The sequence below is a fragment of the Meles meles genome, chromosome 2 (genome assembly GCF_922984935.1).
Source record: "Meles meles chromosome 2, mMelMel3.1 paternal haplotype, whole genome shotgun sequence".
Lineage (NCBI taxonomy): Eukaryota > Metazoa > Chordata > Mammalia > Carnivora > Mustelidae > Meles > Meles meles.
This window is the reverse complement of record NC_060067.1, coordinates 111,193,413-111,210,197: the sequence shown is the minus strand read 5'-3', so window position 1 is coordinate 111,210,197 and position 16,785 is coordinate 111,193,413. Positions and strand designations below refer to the sequence as shown.

At 36.6% G+C, this 16,785-nt stretch overlaps 1 pseudogene; it reads right to left on the bottom strand.

The window, feature by feature from the left end:
• Positions 1 to 2,806: 2,806 nt before the first annotated feature.
• On the bottom strand, positions 2,807 to 3,413 carry LOC123936880 (annotated as a pseudogene).
• Positions 3,414 to 16,785: the final 13,372 nt, after the last annotated feature.

Genomic DNA, 16,785 nt, shown 5'->3' with positions numbered 1-16,785 from the left:
TTCTGTATCTTCCTGCACGCCCCATTCACACAAGTTACATAGCATTCACACAAACCTTGCCCTTTTCATTTCTGTACTTTTGTTCAAGACTTTCTCTGCCTAGAAATGCTCTTCCTTCACGTCTTATCTATGAATGTTAAACTTTAGGGAACATCATTTTTTAATTACAACATTTAGATAGCACATTTTAAAGAGTACATTTTTAATGTTTGTTGAATGTTTTTTAAAAGATAGTAAAAAATATAAAATGAAACACCAACAAAGTAATATTACTTTTGATACCAGGTTAGTACTTTAAAATTAATGAGAAAACCAAAATTTGTAAAAAATATAAAATGAAACACCAACAAAGTAATATTACTTTTGATACCAGGTTAGTACTTTAAATTTAATGAGAAAACCAAAATTTGTAAATGTTCTGAAACAACAAAGGAGTACTGGCTTCTCCTTGAGAAAAAAAAATGAACCATGCTTATATTAATTATTTATCTCCTAAATGTGGTCACAGACATCCACATTTGCTGACAGTTTTTGTTGCCTTTTTTTTTTTTTTTGACAGATAGGCAGAGAGGCAGCCAGAGAGAGAGGAAGGGAACCAGGCTCCCTGCTGAGCAGAGAGCCCGATGCGGGGCTCGATCCCAGGACCCTGGGATCATGACCTGAGCCGAAGGCAGAGGCTTTAACCCACTGAGCCACCCAGGTGTCCCTTTGTTGCTTTTTTAAGAAGTATTGTTCTGGGGTGCCTGGCTGGCTGTCAGTGGAGCATGCAACTCTTGATCTCATTGTTGTGGGTTTGAGCCTTACGTTGGGTGTGGAGATTACTTAAAAAATAAAGTCTTTTTTAAAAAGTATTGTTCTGGATAGCTCAGCAATTAAGTGTCTGCCATCTGCTCTGCTCTTGATCCCAGGGTTTTAGGATCAAGTCCTGCATTAGGCTTCTTGCTCAAATAGCCTGCTTCTCCCTCTGCCTGCCACTTCCCCTGCTTGTGCACTTTCTCTCTCTCTCTGACAAAAATTAAAAATTAAAAAAAATTTTTTTGAAGTATTGTTCTGAGGGTCACCTGGGTGCTTCAGTCAGTTAAGTATCTGCCTTCAGCTCAGGTCATGATTCCAGCATCATGGGATCAAGCCCCACATCTGGCTCCCTGCTTCTCTCTCTTCCTCTGCTGCTTCCCCTGCCTTTGCTCTCTCGTTGTCAAGTAAATAAATAAAAATGTTACCAAAAAAAAAAAAAAAAAGAAGAAGAAGAAGAAGTAGAAGAGGACCAAGAGAAAAAGTTTGGGAATTAAAGGAGCCAGCTTTTCAGATGGAGTACCAAGAATCAGAGTTTTCCACTTGTTAGAGTATATTAAGCATATCCATACTAATAAGCACATCTATACTAAAGTACCAGTTGTTAATATGAAGACATATAAGATCATATGTCTAAGTGAAAACATACTGGGTCAAGAGAAGTAGGAGATAAGCCACAGACTGGGAGAAAATATTTATGAAAGACACATCTGATAAAGCACTATTACTCAAAATATGCAAAGACTCTTAAAACTCAACAGTAAAAAAACAAGCAACCCAATTTTAAAAAAGGACAAAAGACCTAAATACCTCATCAAAGAAGATCTATAGATGGCTAGTAAGCATATGGCAAGATGTTCAACATCATATATCATCAGGGAAATGCAAAATAAAACAAAAAGATACTACTTATGTTGGTTTCTCCAGAGAAACAAAACCAATGATATATATATAGAGAGAGAGCAATTATTGCAGGAATTGGCCCATACAGTTATGGAGGCTGAGAAGTCCCAAGTCTCCAGTCTGCAAGTTAGAGAACCAAGAAATCTGATGATATAATTCAGTACATGTCCAAAGGCCTGAGAACCAAGGAAGCCAATGGTATAACTCCCAGTCCAAGGGCAGAGGCCTGAGAATTGGGGGCCACTGGTATAAGTCCCAGAGTCTGAAGATCCATGAATAAGGGGTTCAGATGTCCAAGGGCAGGAGAAGATGGCTGTCTCAGCTCAAGAGAGAAAATTTACCCTTCCTTTGCTTTTTGTTCCATTCATTCCTCCTATTCATTCCCCCCATGGATTGAGTAATGCCTGCCCACATTGATGAGGGCAGTCTACTGAATCAAATGTTAATGTCTTCTAGAAACACACCACAGACAAACCCAGAAACAATGTTTTACCAGCTTTCTAAACATTCTATGGGCCTGTCAAGTTGGCACATAAAATTAACCATCATATCACTACACACCTATTAGAATGGCCAAAATCCAGGGTACTGACAATACCAAATGCTGACAAGGATGTAGAGTAATAGGACCATTGCTAGTGAGAATCCAAAATGATACAGCACCTTGAAAGACAGTTTGGGAGTTTTCTTACAAAATTAAATATACTCACCATACAGTCCAGCGATCGTGATCCTTGGTATTTCCCCAAAGGAGTTGAAAATTAATGTCCACATAAAAACCTACACACTGATTTTATAGCAGCTTTATTTTTTGGTGGGGGAAAGGGTAGCAGGGGGTCCTTTTTAACTGTTTAATGTGATGTGAAAGATACGGTGTGCTGATGCTCCATCATCTCAATAGAGAGTTCCCAGGAAGGGAAAAGGCTGATGTTTTTTAAAAATTTAAAAAAAAAAAAGAACTGTAAAGAATTCAACAGGAAGTTCTTTAAATTGCAGAAATGTTATTATCCTGTTTCATGACATGTTAGAAGCCTAAACCTTAGAGCTTTCTTGCCTCCACTGCATACAGGTCTGATCATTTCTGGCTAAAATGGGGATTTACTGGCATATTTCAGCCAGATTTTTCAGGTCTGTCCCAGTGCGCTGGTCCAGAAGTCAAATTAAAAGCTCCAGGATAGACTAACAGCTGCCAACCCCTCTATGTAGATTTGCACAAGCTCTACAAAGTGGTGTCATAGCAGATGCCCAGGCCTACTCTGCAGTAAGGAGCATCAGTTTTGGAAAAACTATCACCAGGACTCAATGTTTTAGATTCTTGTAATGTAATTTTCCCAGAAACATCGATGTCAAACAGATGGAGCTTTCTGTGCTCTACCTGTAAAGTTCCATCAGGCCTAAACACAGCACAGGTGTTAAATAATCTCCCAGCATCCTCTTCAAGAATGGAACCTCCAATGAGATATATGCTGCACTCCTTTGCTACTTCAGAAAGCTTCTGTGTGGATTCACCAGGTATTTTCTCTGCATATTCAGGAAAATATTTCATACCAAATTTAAGAATTAAAGCATTCTGGAAGAGCAACTATTTTGGCTCCTTCTCTTGCTGCCTCCCAGACAAGGCCACAGGCTTGAGTAAGGTTATCTGATTTGATGAAAGAAACCTAAAGTTGGATGAGGACCAAATGAAAAGAGGCCATGGCTCTCCAAGGCAGCACCATGGGTGGTGCAACAGAGCAGAGGTCTCTGGGTAGAGAGCTTAGAGCAGCTTTATTCTTAATTGTCAAATCTTGGAAGCAAGCAAGACATCTTTCAGTAGGTGAGTGGATATTTTGCAGTACATGCAAGCATGTTGGAATGTTATCCAGCACTAAAAAGACATGAGCTATCAAGCCATGAAAAACATAAAAGAAACTTAAATGTATATGGCCATTCTGAATGGCCATTCTGAAAAAGGCCACATACTGTATGATTCTGGAAAAGGCAAACTATGGAGACAAAAGATCAGCTACTGCCAGTTGTGGAGTAGGAAGAAGATATGAACAGGTGGAGCACAGGATTTTTAGCACAATAAAAATACTCTGTGTAATATTATAATGATGGCTGTATTTTATTTTACCTTTGTCCAAATCCATAGTATATGCAACACCAACAATGAATCCTAATGTAAACTATGGACTTTGGGCAATTATAATGTGTCAATGTAGATTCATCCTCAGTTAAAAAAAAGAAAGCAATATTCTGGTGAATGATGTTAATAATTGGAGCGGTTAGCATGTATGGGGGAAGGGTGCATATGGAAAATCTCTATACCTTCATTGCAGATTTGTGGTAAAACTAAAAACACTCTTAAAAAATAAATCTTTTTTTTAAAAAGGGATATGAGGAAGAAAATGGATAATAAGCTGATAATATCCTTTTACCCCACTGTACTCTCATTATGATTCTTACATATGTAAAAAGATTCTCAATAAATGTTTATTAAATTAAATTGAATTTCCAGGAATTTCAGTGAAATAAGATGGTTTTTAAGAAGTTAATTGAAAGAATGAGTCTTACACAGGAATCTAGGGCTATAGGAACTTAAAGGCGACCTCTTTCCCCTCAACTACCAACTTTAAGATATCTTACACTCTCCTGAGTAAAACCATTTCTGAGGTGTCTGGGCAGCCAGGTACAGGTAAAGGCTTGGGTTCTATGAATGTTCCAGTAGGGAAAATAGGATGAGGGCTTCCTTCCACATGAGATAGTCATCATCTTCCATGACTCCCAAGAGTTCTATCACTGAAAGCACCAGTGGGGTGCCACCTGACCCCAGTAAGCTAACAAATAAAGATATAATACATCTATGTAATAGATTTAATACATCCAGGTAATCATCTAAGATGATATTCAGAGAGAGGAAGGTCTTTCAAAATAAATAGAATTCAGACCACTTTCTGTAGGTGCTAGCAGAGACAGAGGACAGCTAGTAAAACAAGAGCACTTGAGATGGTTAAGTATGGCACAGGAAAGAGATTGTGAAGCTAAACATATGACTTCCCAGCTGAAAATTACATAGATTAATTGAAAAAAAGGTTAGTAATTGTTGTGACCCAAATGAGCTTGAGACCAATGGAAGAAATATGTCAAAACAGAGTACAAAAAAACATAAAAACACAGAAATGTAGAGGAACAGATAAGAGACCTAGAGATAGATCCAGAAGAATGAATATACAAATAATAGGCATTCTTTCTTTTTTTAATAATAGACATTCTAAAAGCAGAAAAGATAATTGGGGCATTGGAGGAAGTTAAGAAAGAAAGGAAAAGGAATCCTCAGAATAAGACCTGAGTCTTCGGATTAAAAGGACAAAGATTAAGTTGGTATTAATGAGAAATGGCATATATCTGGACATAGCCAAAAAATTCTTATGGAAGAGAAAGAATAAGTTGCTTATAAAGGAAAAGGATCAGAATGAAATTAGAATTCTCATTTTCAACACTGCAACATCATAGACAAAGGAAAACATACAGACTACTAAGGGGAAAAAAGTGGATGGAAACCAAAGGAGCCTATGCCCAATAATAATTTTATGCATGTGTCAGCACATAAATAAGACGTAGATATGTGAGAATTTAGAAAGTACTGTTTATTATTCACGTATAGGCAATGAAGAGACTCATGATATGGCTCTAACCAAAAAAAGAAATTATCTATATAAAACTATATGAAAAGCCTCCAGGTAATGTGTTGTCTTACACAATAAAGAAGAGAGGAAATAGTGTTAGCCAATAAAGTTTCTGTAAATATATCATATTATATTTAAATAATAATACACAATAACTGACCAAATATAACTGTTTATATATGTTCTAAGTAAGGACTCTAGAAACTAAGATGACATAGCTGATGAAAAACTAATTTGTAGTCTGACAAATTATATAGAAAAAACTAGGAACTGGGAGATCTAGAGGAAGAGGTAACACAAAGTATTGTGGAGATCATGGCTGATGAGAAAGAGAAGAAAAGAATAAAGAAAATGAAAATATTCTAGACATTCATCAACAACATTCATCTTACCATGGAGAGTGACCAAGAGAAAAATAGAATATTTTAGTAAAAAAAAAAAAAGACTATCTTATTTTCAACTAATAGTGAGGAAATGTGTCTGATTTGGAGCACAGGAAAGGAGAAGTAATCAATAATAGAATGAAAATCTTGTAATAGAGCATCCACATTAAAAAAAAAATTGAATGAGTAATCACCAAATCAAGCCAGTGTAAATGCATAAAAAAGTAACATAAATAATAAAAATTAAATGAAAGAAATAAAATCAAGCATATGATCATTGCACTAAGTGTAAAGCATTAAATTCTCCCACTAAAAATAGAGATAATCAGATTGACTTCTTTAAAAATCTCAGATAGAAACTACTGTTTATAAGAATCACCAAAATACATTGACAATAAAGGAACGGGAAAATGATACGAGGGAAATTCAGACCAAATTGAAATGAGATAACCAACTATGGGAGATTTAAGGTTAAAAGTACCAAACTAGACTAAGAGAGATACCAGCTACTGATAAAAACCAAATTTATGTCTATTGTACACTTGAAACTTATACAGAGCTGCATGTCAATTGTATCTCAATAAAACTGGGGGAAAAAACAAGTTTATGAAGATGATACAACAGTAGCAAAACCATATGCATCAAATATTACAGCTGTTACATAAAGCAAAAGCTCTTAGAAATGCAAAGAGAACTTGATCAAAATACAGTAGTAGTGGACATATCAAAGCACCACTTTCAGAACTTATTTTCAGAAAAATAAGTTGTGAAAAATAAAATTGGACTTGATACACAAAATACAAAATCTTCTGTTTGACTGTAAAGAAACCTTAATAAATTTTGAAATACAAAGTTATCATGAAATACCAAGTATTTTATGTAGATACTCTCTCCCTAAAGGAAAAGAAATATTCCTCAAATGTTGAAGTTAACACACCAACTTCTCTCAAAGAAGAATGAAGAAAAAAAGAAACAAGGAAAGTCTTGAAACAAACAAACAAAAAAGAACAACTATTGTGGGAAAACCCAGCAAATGCTACCACAGCCAGGTGATCAAAATTAACATCAACATTCATAAGTTGTGTTGACAGTATGTAACTTTGATGTGATGAAAATAGCACTGTACCCTTATGATCTTCCCCTGAAACTCATAACCACAGTCTAATTATGAGGAAAACAGACAAATGCCAATTGAGGGAAATTCCTCAAAATACCTAGCCAGTACTTCTCAAAACTGTCATTGCCATCAAAAACAAGGAAAGTCTGAGAAATTGTCAGAGCCAAAAAGAGCCTAAGGAGACAAAACAACTAAGTGCAATGTAGTATCCTAAATGAGATTCTGGAATAGATAAAGAATACTAGGTAAAAATTACAGAAATCCAAATAAAGTATGGATTGTATATACCAATATATCAATATTGGCTCATTATTATAGCAAATATATCACGAAAATGAAAGATGTCAATAAAGGACATTGGGTACAGGATATAAAGAGAATATCTTTGTACTTCACACCTTTTCTGGAAACCTAAAACTGTTCAAAAATAAAAAGTTTATTTAAAAACAGGCATGAGGGGACGCCTGGGTGGCTCAGTTGGTTGGGCAGCTGCCTTCGGCTCAGGTCATGATTCTAGCGTCCTGGGGTCGAGTCCCATATCGGGCTCCTTGCTCGGCAGGGAGCCTGCTTCTCCCTCTGCCTCTGCCTACCTCTCTGCCTACTTGTGATCTCTCTCTCTGACAAATAAATAAAATCTTTAAAAATAAATAAATAAATAAAAAATAAACACAGGCACGAGGAATGCTTGCATGGCTCAGTCAGTTGAGCGCCCTGCTCTTGATTTTAGCTCAGCTCATGATCCATGGTTGTAGGATCCAACCCCACATAGGGCACCTTGCTCACCGGAGAGTCAGCTTGAAATTCTCTCTCTCCTTTCCGTCTCGCTCTGCCCCTCCCCCCACTCAAGCGTGTGAGAATATGCTCCTTCTTTCTCTTAAATAAATAAATCCTTAAAGAAAAAAGCATGAAAACCAGGTGAAATCATAGCTAAGTCTTATTTAACCTTAAAAAAAAGATAATTCCAATATGATTTCACATACTCCATATTATAAAGCTAGAATCTTCTCATTTTCATTCATGAAACCAGTATAATTTTAATACCAAAAAATGCTCCAAGATTCTACCAAATTCCACCAAATAGTTAATCTCTATAATAAATACATATGCAAAAATTTTAAAGAAATGATAGCAAATAGAATCTAGCGATGTTTTAAAAGATAATTCAATAAGACCAAATAGGTAAAATCTATGATTGCATGAATGATTCAACTTCAGAAACATAATTCTTCACATTAACAAATTATCAGCAAAATTAATATATGTTCATATCAATAGATGCAGGAAAGGCATTTGATGAAATCAAAGAGCAATTCCTAAAAAATGGGGAGAAAATGCGTGTGAAGGAGAAGAGTGAGGAAGGATAGATAAATATCACATTTATTCATTGTTTACCAAAATGAGGGAAATGCTTCAGGATTATTTAATAAAATTTATTGTATGAAACTTTGGTTGAAAGAGACAAAACAGGGAAAGAAAACAGGCAGGGTTGTGAAATGTTTATGTTTTAATGCCATGAGTGAAGTAAAGCAAGAGCATGGTGAGAGGTAAATCAGGAAGTGTTTGCAATAAAGGTTGCAGCAGACCTGCATACATTGTTTGGGCTCGTTTGGGAAATGTGTATCATCCCACCTGATTCAAACAACAGTGATGAGAAAAATCCAATGCCAAATGAGGTAAACAGTGATTGGATACAGAGCCATATGTGGTTTAGTGTGGTCCATCATGGGAGATGTGGAGAGGCATTTGGAGAGTTTGTACTGCAAAACTGTAGAGTCATGAAGGGAAATAAGTTATGTAAAAACGGGTCAAATGAAGTTTGCACACTGAGGAGTTTCTCAGGAATGGACAGATAACATGTTTCTCTTACTAACTTTGACCAAAATCAATCTGCATAATAAATCACCTGCCAGAAAGCAGTGGCAACTATTCATTCTTTTGATAATCTGAAAATTGGGTTTGAGATCAAGGCAGATGCTGTCGGCTGATCCTTAGGTTGCTCTCCCTGTCCTGGTGGATTGCTCTGGGTTGAGTCCTCCTAGAATGGATAGTTCCAGTTAACAGCTGACTGATAATATCTTTTAATGGTGTGAAAATAAGGCAAATGATACCAAATGCAGTACTTTTGCTTTAAAAAGTATGAGTGAAATGGTAAGGTATTTAACTTTTTCTTCTAAGAAAGTTAAAGACTTGTGGGAGGCCATGATAAGGCTTGAGACGAGGACCAAACCAGGCCCTGACTTGTGTCTCGTTTAAAGTCTGAATAGCCTAACAAAAGGCTTAGGACGGAAAAGTTGAGTAGCACTGAGAAAGGGTCTGTGCTATGTGTTGTGCGCTAGCCAACGTGACTTCCCACGTGTTTACTAGTTAGATGAGAGCAAGTTGGTTGGGGTCATAAACACTTAACTGGTCCTTGATGTTCCAGCACAGCTCATAATCACTTTCAGGTTTGCTGTTACTACTTGTATCAATACGGGACAATTGTACTAACATCAGCCATTGCCTGCAGGTGCACCTTGCTCGTTTCTCACTAGTTCTCACAAGAAACTAGAGGGTCTGCAATTAGACCTTGAGAAGTAGGTAATGGGGAAGTCCGGAGGTTTTTTGTGCACGTAGCAAATTCTTTTGTAACCAGCTAAAAATAGTTACTGTTGGCTATATAATGCCTCACTGCCCTGAATAAAGTTGGCACTGTTGGACATCCTCCTCAGTGCTCCTCCTGCCCCCATCTCTTTGTCTCTGAACTTCTTCTTTTCACCATCCTCTTACCCTCACGTTCGTGGTCGATTTGCCGCACTGGCCGCGACAAAGACTAAAAAAAAAAGACTAAATGAAGACTTTTTAAACTACAATGTGTGCTTTTTAAAGATTGAAAATCAGTAAAATTTGACACATCTCATCATTTAAAATCAGTACATTAAAAATGGAAACTACATGATACTGAGGTAGAAATCTCACATGGCTCAACTTATAAATTAATAAAAAATTTAAGAATATGTTTACATGGCATTTTTAAAAACCTGCTGTCTTGCATAATGGTCCCAAAGGAGCTTATTATAGTTTTAGAAGATTCTCCTTTGCTAGAATTCTATCTTAGCACTGTACAGTGTTTTACTAAATATTGTAGCTATATTCTTCTATTATATAGGCAGACCATGTTAAAATGATTTGTAGTTCTCATTCATTAAGTAAATCTCATTAAAATCTCAGTACTTCAAAAGTAATTACCTTTTACGGCTGAATATTACTCAGCCTTAAAAAGGAAGGAAGTCAGGGGCGCCTGGATGGCTCAGGGGTTTAAGCCTCTGCCTTCGGCTCAGGTCATGATCTCAGGGTCCTGGGATCGAGCCCCACATTGGGCTCTCTGCTCAGTGGGGAGTCTGTTTCTCCCTCTCTCTCTGCCTGCCTCTCTGCCTACTTGTGACCTCTCTCTCTGTCAAATAAATAAATAAAATACTAAAAAAAAAAAAAAGGAAGGAAGTCCTGCCACATGCTATAGCATGGATGATACTGGAGGACGTTATGCTGCATGAAATAAGCCAGTCACAAAAAGGCAAACACTACATGCTACCATTTTTATGAGGTATCTGAAGCAGTCAAATTTATAGAAACAGAAGAAAGAGTGGTGGCTGCCAGGGGCTGGTGGAGGAGGAGATGGAGAGTTGTTTATGGATACAGAGATCTGTTTGGAAACATGAACAGATTTTGGAGATCTTTTGCACAACAACATGAATATACATAACACTACTAAGCTATACACTTAAAAAATGGTTAGGATGGTAAATTTTATGTGTTTTTTTCAACACAACAAAATATAAAAGGTAAGGTAATGATCTTAAATGAGTGTTTATGAAATCTCAAATGTGTTTGGTGAAATATACTTTCTTCTCGTGGTTGTAATATAAAGGATTTGTTGACAACATATCTTTACCTGGGTGAAGGAAAATTCTACTCATGCCCAGCAAATAAGGCAACAAGTATATATTAATTCTCTATTATGAATAAGATATTGAGAGGTATGCAACACATTTTTGTAGATATAGATACAGCTGTTGATCCAAGTCCTAAAAACATTAATATTAAAGTGGCAATTCAAGAATCAAAAAATGTCAAGAAAATAATAGAAGTCACAAGATGGTGCATGATCAGTAGTTACATGAAGGTTACTAGATAAAAGAAATCTTTAGCCTAATTGAATAGGCATAATAACTAACACAAGTGATCTCCATATCTCCCACATGTACAGATGGGTAGTTCAAGAAATTTTTCCTAACATATTTATGGTTGAAAGAAATTGATATTCATTACGTCATTATGTTTCTATACAGCTATTTTATAAGGTTCCTGAATTTACGTTTCTTTGCTTTTACCCCTACCTTTCTTTAGCATGTGAAAATTAAGTCTCTAAAAGTCATCAGGTAATTCCAAACTCACACAAACCCAAACCCAGATAAACGTGACTCCTCCAAAGCCTTCTATCAATTAATTTCAGCTACACACTAAAATACAATCTTTCATTTTTTTCTACCTTCTCCCTCACCTCTCCCGGTTTATTCTAATGACAACTCTTTTCCCCTTTCATTAAAACATGCACCATTGCGCAACTCTGTCTTCCCCCAGCTCTCAGGATAGGGCCTGAGGTGGCAATATATCAGACAGGGAGAAGAATCTTTAAGCCTCAATCTTTAAGATTGTCCCTTTCACCACCAACAACTAAGAATCTCCTACTTTGTGCTGTCTTTTCTTAGTCCTACTCTCCACTAATACACACACTCCGCAGAGAATGTTATGCTAGCTGCAGTTAACAGATCTGAGGAAATACTTGGAATGACCACGCCAGTTCCTAGGGATTCACGAGAATCCTTTCCTGTGCCTGGAATACACTCTCCCAGTAACAAGTGTCCTAACTTTATTTTCATTTTTGTACTCATATTTTTATCTCTAGTATTTAGGGGTTGGAAAAATAGATTTCTAGACTCATTTTTAATTAGTATATTTAAGATTCAGTTTCCAGAATCTATCTATATTTAAAATTCTGGAAAAGGTTTTTCAATAAAGGCACTAGATGGCACAATTTCACCAATTTATGCTAATAGTCATTCATCCTCTCATTAATTCACAAATAAAACAATTCAGCTTTATAAATAGTTACATCTAAATAATTTAACAGGAAACCTATATAACAATAAAAAGTTTCTGACAATATAATGTTTCCAATATACCATGTTTTATGGCCTTATTCATGAACACAGGAGCCAGAATTCCAGCATTGGATAAATAATTTAAGTAACCCAGAGAAAATAGTCATCTCTCTATAGTGATATACATCAAAAATCTGTGGATGCTAAATATTAATGTCTATCAAATGTTCATTTTTATATTAATATATAATAAAACACTATAATAAAGTGGACTAATGATTCCACTGACATTGAATACTTCAAATCAGTTGTTAGTGAATTTTTCTTACTTCACTGCTTGCCTTAAGCTAATTATATCCAGTTAGGACCCTTGCTTCCTCATACTTAAAAATGAACAAATTCATCCAGAAACAGCAGAAAATGACTAAGGCCTACCTAATTTAGTAGCCAGTTGACCTTTCGTTGGCTAAAAGTACCGTATTTACAGCAAAAGTCCCGGGTCTAACTGTGTTTTCACTACCACTTCATTTCCTGAAATTATTTATATTTCACAAAGTTTATCAGTTCTTGAGCTATATCTTGACATACAAGACACATATCAGTCAAATAAGCAGAATGTATCCCTCACCTAGACCATCTCCTGACCCTGGTTCAAGCTCTTGAGAAATCTTCCCTAATTACATAGTGACTACCTCTGCCAGATGGTACAGTCAACTGTGGTAAATCCTCATGAAAGGGACTCTAATAGGGAAATGTCTCTCTTACTCTTGCATAATGAGAAGGTTTCCTCTTTGGAGGAAAGTCATCATCATGGGCAAAGGAAACAGCCTCTAGAGGAGCATGTATGAAAAGGGAGGTAAGCAAAATGACATCCTCACTGTTAGATTGTCCTAGGCTACAGTAAGCATTAACAGAGTAAATATAGCCAGATTGCCCTTATATTTCAACAAACTAGGCAGAGCAGTGTGATGCATAGGCTGAGGAAGTGAGAAAACAAGAAGTTAGATAATTACTAGAGAGGAGCTCTCCAAGCAATACTGGAGATCCTTGAAAGTTAATGATTCCATAAATAGCTCATCAACAGTAATGCTAAGTGGACAGTGATTTTTTACAGAAAGTTTTTCCCAGACATCAATGTTTACTCACGTATAACAGCTAAACAAATACCAGCGCCATATCTGCCAAATTCTACTACATGTTTTACATAAAGACATGAAAGAAATTCCAAATCAGCACCCATAACATTGTTGCCATCCATCAACCCAACAGGTTAATAAGCTATCTTTTTAAAAAATACTATGATAGGGTAGGAAAGACAGACTTTGTTCTTTTTTTCCTAAACGCTAGGCTTCACTTCAAAAACTTTTTTCTCCTCCCCTAAAATAATGCATAACTGATATCTTAACCAATGTTTACTATCCATTATGATAAATAAGGAGGAAAATAGAGTACTAACAGGATATATTGTTCTTTGTAAGAAAAATATGTACATTGTGGAGAGAATATATGAGCCCATTTGTCACTTCTCAAGAGAAGCATTATAATATGAGCACTTACTGGAGAACTTTGTGGTTTTTTCCCCAACATATCCATTCCACCCCAGAAAACAATCTGAGCAAATTATGGTAATTCATTCCCCTTGGCAATGATTAGTTCAGAAAAGGGCAAGTGACCCAACTGTGGCTACTATAGGCATAATTCTAAAATTGGCCTTAAAAATGCCGTACCCAGAATAAATGAAACAAGATGGGATTGGGAGGGAGACAAACCATAAATGACTCTTAATCTCACAAAACAAACTGGGGGTTGCTGGGGGGAGGTGGGATTAGGAGAGGGGGAGGGGGCTATGGACATTGGGGAGGGTAAGTGCTATCGTGAGTGCTGTGAAGTGTGTAAACCTGGCGATTCACAGACCTGTACCCCTGGGGATAAAAATACATTATATGTTTATTAAAAAAAAAATATTTGGAAGGGGAGGCGAACCATAAGAGACTATGGACTCTGAAAAACAACCTGAGGGTTTTGAAGGGTCAGGGGTGGGAGGTTGGGGGAACAGGTGGTGGGTAATGGGGAGGGCACGTTTTGCATGGAGCACTGGGTGTTGTGCAAAAAGAATGAATACTGTTACGCTGAAAAAATAAATAAAATGGAAAAAAAAAAAATGCCGTACCTTAATCCCTGAGTCTGTGAATACAGAGAGATGTCACTCTCATGTTTATGTTCTATTATTTGGCACAGTTGTCTCAAGATAGGGAAATTATTCCAGGTAGGCCTAAAATCTAATCATACAAGAGAGATTTCTTTAGCTGATGCCAAAAAAGGAAGAGAGATTCCAAGTACAAGAAGGGTTTAAGGTGAGGGGGGGGGGGGGGTACCTGGGTGGCTCAGTGGGTTAAAGCCTCTGCTTTTGGCTCAGGTCATGATCCCAAGGTCCTGGGATCAAGCCCCACATCAGGCTCTCTGCTCTGCAGGGAGCCTGCTTCTTCCCCTCTCTCTCTCTGCCTGCCTCTCTGCTACTTGTGATCTCTGTCTGTCAAATAAAATAAATAAAATCTTTAAAAAAAAAAAAAAAAAAGAAGGGTTGAAGGGAACCACTTGATGAGGAATGCAGACAGCCCCAAATGGATCAGATCAACCCCTCGCTAATAGCTAGTGAGGAAATGAGGACCTCCATCTTCTAACGACAGGGAACTGGATCTTGTGAAAAATTTGAATGAACCTGAAAGTGAATTTTTTCCTCAGATACTCCAGAAAGAAGCCCAGCCCAGCCTACAACTGGATATTAGTCTTGTGAGGTTCTAAACAGAGAGCCCAATAGAGTCTACCCAGACTTCTGTCCTACAGAACTATGAGATAATAAATGAGTGTTCGCTATAGGCCACTAAGTTTGTGGTAATTTGTTATGACAGCAATAGAAAAAAATCCAGTGTCCATAAGGTTGTAAAATATAGTCTGCTAGTGATTCTGAGGAAGTTGTATTTCTATGAAGGAGCCATAGGACAAAATGATGGTCTCTTCTTTTTTCAAATGTTAGTGTGTCTGGACCTAATGGCTGGAACTGACTTGTGGATGTATAGAATTATTTTGTTGAAATTCCTAAAGCTAAATCACCTTTACTGTCACAGGATAAACTTACTTGGTAATAATGTGTAGGACATAAACATATTAGAAAATAGAGTAAACCTAGGTCCTCAAGTGACTGAAGAGACTAAACTTGGAACCCACTCTACCTCTAGAATAACTGATATGTGAGATTATTTCTTTGTTGTTGAAGCCACTTAGAGCGAGGGTGTTTGTTACAGACAAAATATTCTGATCGACCTATTAATATAAAGCTAGTACATTACTTTAGAGCCTGAAATTTGAAATGAGAAACTTAAGATAACATATATCCAATGGTAATTCTGTACTTATTTAATTTCTCAAAAATTTAATAAAGTATTTAACTTTCTCCCCTTTTTAATCCATCTATCTAATGAAATAGAAAACATTCAAAAGAAGATTATATGGAAGATATTTCTGTAATGACATGAAAAATTTATACCTAATACCTATACATATTGTTCAGTAACTTAAAGTTTGGTCAACAAAAGTGATGCTTTATTATCATATTGTGAAATACCAAAACTTTGCCAATACTCGGGAATTTTTAACTAGTTAGTTAACTAAGTATGAAAGGAAAGATCAGGATTGAGACAGAGATTTGAAAGTCAGCATATGAGAGGGAATTAAACCTTGTTAATGGCCACCCAACATAAGAAGACAAAAAGAGATAAACAATGCCTGAAGATAGGAAGAACCCTCAGAAACAACCAAGAGTAAAGATCTGTAGGCAAAGAGAATCCTGTGAAGGAAAAGAAAAAAATTGGTTAGACATATGTGATTAAAATCGGAATAATGTCAGGAAAGCCAAGAAATAAAGGATAAAGGCTTGAGAACTGTTTGTTCAACAATCACAAGTAAAAGATTCAGTAAGATAAAGACTGAAGTGGATCCATGGAATCTGGCATTTTTAATGCATTATTTATATCAGTGAAAATAATCTCAGTCATGGGGTGAAGAAGGTAGAGGATAAGCAGAAGCCAGATTGCTGTGAGTTGAGCAGTGGGGGGGACACTTCATCTCCTGAGACAGAAAGGAAGGAAATAAGGATGAATGCAGATATTTATCACAATGGAAATATGCAAATGTAGGCACATGGAAATAATACAACAGCAGGGTACCTAAACTCAAGTGAAATAATTACAAGGAGGAACAATGCTCAAGGATTTCCTAAAGACCATCTTACACAATCAGAATATTGATGTCCAGAACATGATGCCAACCTCAATGCAGGTATAGTAAAACATTAATTTACTTTCTGCAAATGTCAGTACAAAGTGCCACTGGGGGTGGTCTCTAAAGAATATGGATATTGGGTAAATAAGATGGTCCTCAAAGAATGAAAATATGTACTTACATACAATTCATTTATAGGCAAAGTCACCTGAAAGACAGAACTCTTGTCAAGTTTACAAGATTTGATGTAACTTATTGAATATATTAGCAAGGCAAATGAAAGAATATATCCCTAAAAAAGGGAAGGAAGTATTGACTGGGTATGGAAGTAAAGAAAAAGGGAATCACCCAGGCAAAGTCACCTGAATACAGGGATGAATATATTTTTCCTGCTGGCAGGGCTATTCCTGGTGGGAAAACTGTAAGGACCTATTTAGAAACTGTCCCTGCTCCCCTTCCCCCAGGGGATTTACTTGGAGACAAGTCCTGGAAACCAGCTCCAGGTA